Source organism: Mustelus asterias, chromosome 7 (assembly GCF_964213995.1).
Source record: "Mustelus asterias chromosome 7, sMusAst1.hap1.1, whole genome shotgun sequence".
NCBI lineage: Eukaryota > Metazoa > Chordata > Chondrichthyes > Carcharhiniformes > Triakidae > Mustelus > Mustelus asterias.
This window is the reverse complement of record NC_135807.1, coordinates 54,633,425-54,638,793: the sequence shown is the minus strand read 5'-3', so window position 1 is coordinate 54,638,793 and position 5,369 is coordinate 54,633,425. Positions and strand designations below refer to the sequence as shown.

General features: G+C 46.4%; 1 non-coding gene across 1 annotated transcript; it reads left to right on the top strand.

Moving 5' to 3' along the window:
* The first annotated feature begins 568 nt into the window (after window positions 1–568).
* Window positions 569–641, top strand: trnam-cau (transfer RNA methionine (anticodon CAU)). The gene has a single exon. It is a non-coding gene; the product is annotated as a tRNA-Met (tRNA).
* Window positions 642–5,369: the final 4,728 nt, after the last annotated feature.

Here is a 5,369-nt window from a genome sequence, read left to right as displayed (position 1 = left end):
ATCTTTAATTGAGGTGAAGATGGCTGAGTGACTGACCCACTCCAAGGAATTGGTTTGGCCCTTTAAGTATGAGAAAGAGACCGTGAACCTCATTATTATTCATTCTTCCAATGTCAGCCAAGTTTTCTGAGCCTAATCCATGTCAGGGCTGCTGAATTATGAAGTTAATTCCCAAATCACCTACCTACTGGATCTAGCATGCCTGCCTGATGTCTGGGAAAAACCTTTAATCTGGCACCCCCATCCCAACCTTCCCTATGAGTCAACCATACTCTGTGCCCCCACCCACACCCACCACCCCAGACCTCTGATTCTCTCCTCACTGCTCCAACACATTACCACCCCAAGGCCACAAATATCAATCCCCGATGCCACTGATACCCTCCTTAGGTCTGCAATGGCCTAAGGCCCCCCCCCCCCGGATTAGCCCAGCTCTCCACTTCCATGGGATCGACACCCGCCTTCCCCTCAGGTTGATCCATCTCCCTACCGCTGAGATGAATCCCTCTTGACCACACTCCGCCCACCACCCACCTCCCCACCAAGCCCCATCCCCACTTTTACATCTGCCTTCTTAGCGTAGTAAGCAGCGCGTCATTCTCATAATCTGAAGGTCCTGAGTTCAATCCTCAGAGAGGGCAGGGCTATTTTAAGGGTGGCATGGACAAGTTGGGCCGAAGGGCCTATTTCCATGCTGTAAACTTCTACGATCTCTGTGACTCTATCTCTCCACCCCTGGAAGTGACTCCTTCCCACCTGGATTACTGGTCTGTCAGCGAAGCCTTAAAATATATGCTTTGCTGAGAGTGCAGAAATCCATTAGGCTGTTAGAAGAGCTGAGCCTCAGATAAAGCACTGATTGATTGACAGCTCTGGTTCCCTGATCTCTGCTGTCAATTTCACAGTGTTTATTTACACAAGGTTAAGAGGTTTCAAATCCCTGTAGTCTCAGCTATTGTAACTTTAAAGGTTTGATTAGATGATTGACACTTTTTTGCCCTGTAATTTAAAAAAAAGTTTTGTTTTAAGAAAGTGGAAAGCTATCAATGAATTTTAAAACATTTTTAACTCATTCTACTGTTGGTAATGGGTTAATTGGCTCTATGCAGTTTATAGTGCATTATTATGGATGGAAGTGACATAGCTGGGCATGAGGGGGCAGAGGGAGGGATTGTTTGTGGGCATATCTTGATATGGGGGAATGAAGCGTTGTCTGGGATCATATTTTGGGATGGGCCGGGCGTGCATGAGGGACTATAGGAGTTTTCTGGGACACTGGTTTATGCTCCATAATAGGCAGTGAGACATTTCCAGTTCTGTGACTGTCATAGAGTCATAGAGGTTTACAGCATGGAAACAGGCCCTTTGGCCCAACTTGTCCATGCCGCCCTTTCTTTTTTAAAACCCCTATTGCCCATGTTTGGCCCATATCCCTCTCTACCCCATTTTACCCATGTAACTGTCCAAACGCTTTTTAAAAGACAAAATTGTACCTGCCTCTACTACTACCTCTGGCAGCTTGTTCCAGATACTCACCACTCTCTGTGTGAAAAAATTGTCCCTCTGGACCCTTTTGTATCTCTCCCCTCTCATCTTAAACCTATGCCCTCTAGTTTTAGACTCCCCTACCTTTGAGAAAAGATATTGACTATCTAGCTGATCTGTGCCCCTCATTATTTTATAGACTGCAGAAGAACTTAGGTCAGAGAGAGAGAAACAGACTTTTGTGATGAAAATCTTTGAAAGCACTTCTGAGATAAAATGGTTGATGCCATTGTTGAGCACAACTTGTTTCTTCAAATTACTTTTTACGCATTTATTAAGTTAACAATTTGCATTTTAGACACAGTTCATTAAAGGTCAATGTTGCTGCTGAAAGCTAGTAAATAATTAAATAACTTGGCTAGTTGGTTTTACGGTGGTTGATGATAAGTTACTTTTTCTACCTGTTTAGTAAACGGATTTTTAAAAATTGGTTTATATTAAGCTAATCCAATATTTGATCAGTGGTATGAGTAAATCATAATTATTTTTCCTGCACATATTTTTAAGGCACGTTGTTGAATTAATGCATATCGGGTGTAAACTTTACAATTATATAATTTATAACTTTATTGTCATAAATATTCAACAGAACAACTTCCTGGAACATTATAGATTCCTTTGTCCTCTCTGGCCCATCAGGTATTGAAACCATTCTGTCACCAGCCATTCTTAAGTCCATCTCTTAAGTGACCAGTCTGAATATGTCAGCAGGTAAAACTACAGCATGGGGTTAGATGCATGCTAAATAGCGGAAGCAGTGTGCTTTTTCCCTGGTGTGACCTCATTATAATGGATCACATGACCCAGAGCAGAAATCTGGGGGTGATACGAGAACTGCTGATGATGGCAGTGGGGGAGACTTCAGAGGTGACTGTGGGATTTAATAGCTTCAGTTGCTGATGGTTTATGGGGGTGGTGGAGGAGGAGTGGGGAGGAAACCTTACTTCTTGACTTGGACTTTAGGGGAACAGGAGTTCAGCTTTGGGGGAGTTGATGAAAAAGTCAGTGGGGGGAGACTTTCTGCCCCCCCCCCCCTCCCCTCCCCCCCCTCCCCCCCCACCCTCCGTTTCCAGTGGGAGTCCCAAAACATATTTCACCAGTGGGATTACCCCTCTTGATTGTCCCAGCCTCCCCTGCTAGTGATATAACAGGGTTCCTGCCATGCAATAATGGGAACGCTATGATAATACATCAACATACTTAGTGGGCCTCCCCGCTGTATCAACCCCTCACCAGTGTGACATTAGGTCAGCGGCGTTTACACCAGGTTTTGAAAAAGGAGGAATTGTCGAGCAGACATGCTGGGGGCTCACAGTTAATTACAGGCACCAGGGGAAGAGGGTCTTACCCGGGGAGTACCCTTCCTTTGGGGAGGTTCAGGATGGGGGTAGGGGTGCCCTGTGAAGGGTGTCCTGTGTCTTTTGGCAGAGGGTTCTGTGTTGGGGGAGGGGGGAATTGCATCTCTGTGGGGGCATTCTTTTTTTAAAATCTGTATTTTTTTAGATCGGGGCACCCTTTCAGGAGCCAAGGTTTCTGACGAAACCGCCAGCATCACGTCGCTGGACCCACCTCTTCACTTTCTTTTCAGAGTGTTGAAAATGCATCAGGAAAATCTGGCAAGGCAGTGGTGGGCTGCCCTCCACTCTTAAGACCATAAGACATAGGAGCGGAAGTAAGGCCATTCGGCCCATCGAGTCCACTCCACCATTCAATCATGGTTGATTTCAACTCCATTTACCCGCTCTCTCCCCATAGCCCTTAATTCCTCGAGAAATCAAGAATTTATCAATTTCTGTCTTGAAGACGCTCAACGTCTCGGCCTCCACAGCCCTCTGTGGCAATGAATTCCACAGACCTACCACTCTCTGGCTGAAGAAATTTCTCCTCATCTCTGTTCTAAAGTGACTCCCTTTTATTCTAAGGCTGTGCCCCCGCGTCCTAGTCTCCCCTGCTAATGGAAACAACTTCCCTACGTCCATCCTATCTAAGCCGTTCATTATCTTGTAAGTTTCTATTAGATCTCCCCTCAACCTCCTAAACTCCAATGAATATAATCCCACGATCCTCAGACGTTCATCGTATGTCAGGCCTACCATTCCTGGGATCATCCGTGTGAATCTCCGCTGGACCCGCTCCAGTGCCAGTATGTCCTTCCTGAGGTGTGGGGCCCAAATTGCTCACAGTACTCCAAATGGGGCCTAACCAGTGCTTTATAAAGCCTCATAAGTACATCCCTGCTTTTGTATTCCAAGCCTCTTGAGATAAATGACAACATTACATTTGCTTTCTTAATTACGGACTCAACCTGCAAGTTTACCTTTAGAGAATCCTGGACTAGAACTCCCAAGTCCCTTTGCACTTTAGCATTATGAACTTTGTCACCGTTTAGAAAATAGTCCATGCCTCTATTCTTTTTTCCAAAGTGCAAGACCTCGCACTTGCCCACGTTGAATTTCATCAGCCACTTCTTGGACCACTCTCCTAAACTGTCTAAATCTTTCTGCAGCCTCCCCACCTCCTCAATACTACCTGCCCCTCCACCTATCTTTGTATCATCGGCAAACTTGGCCAGAATGCCCCCAGTCCCGTCATCTAGATCGTTAATATATAAAGAGAACAGCTGTGGCCCCAACACTGAACCCTGCGGGACACCACTTGTCACCGGTTGCCATTCTGAGAAAGAACCTTTTATCCCAACTCTCTGCCTTCTGTCTGACAGCCAATCGTCAATCCATGTTAGTACCTTGCCTCAAATACCATGGGCCCTTATTTTACTCAGCAGTCTCCCGTGAGGCACCTTGTCAAAGGCCTTTTGGAAGTCAAGATAGATAACATCCATTGGCTCTCCTTGGTCTAATCTATTTGTTATCTCTTCAAAGAACTCTAACAGGTTTGTCAGGCACGACCTCCCCTTACTAAATCCATGCTGACTTGTCCTAATCCGACCCTGCACTTCCAAGAATTTAGAAATCTCATCCTTAACGATGGATTCTAGAATTTTGCCAACAACTGAGGTTAGGCTAATTGGCCTATAATTTTCCATCTTTTTTCTTGTTCCCTTCTTGAACAGTGGGGTTACAACAGCGATTTTCCAATCCTCTGGGACTTTCCCTGACTCCAGTGACTTTTGAAAGATCATAACTAACGCCGCCACTATTTCTTCAGCTATCTCCTTTAGAACTCTAGGATGTAGCCCATCTGGGCCCGGAGATTTATCAATTTTCAGACCTTTTAGTTTCTCTAGCACTTTCTCCTTTGTGATGGCAACCATATTCAACTCTGCCCCCTGACTTTCCTGAATTGTTGGGATATTACTCATGTCTTCTACTGTGAAGACTGACGCAAAGTACTTATTAAGTTCCTCAGCTATTTCCTTGTCTCCCATCACTAGATTACCAGCGTCATTTTGGAGCGGCCCAATGTCTACTTTTGCCTCCCACCAGAGACAACCCATTCCGCCCATGGTATCTCCAAAATAAAAAACAAACACTTACCTTTTTACAGGCTTTCATTTCAGCAGCTTTCCGGCTTCATCGAGCAGTCCATTAGGTCAAACCCAGCATTGGTAAAAAACATACGCATTTAAAAGGCCAAGCCAGCTGTCAAGAATCAGCCCGAGCTCCATCACAGTATTTACTGTTTCTGAGCTCGCAAACCCAAAATATATTCTTGCCCGCCTCCCACCACCTCCCCCCCCCACCCCTCCCCCCCCCACCCCTCCCCCCCCCCCCCCCCACCCCACCCCCCCCCCCCCCCACCCCCACCCCCCCCCCACCCCCACCCCCCCCCACCCCCACCCCCCACCCCCACCCCCCACCCCCCCC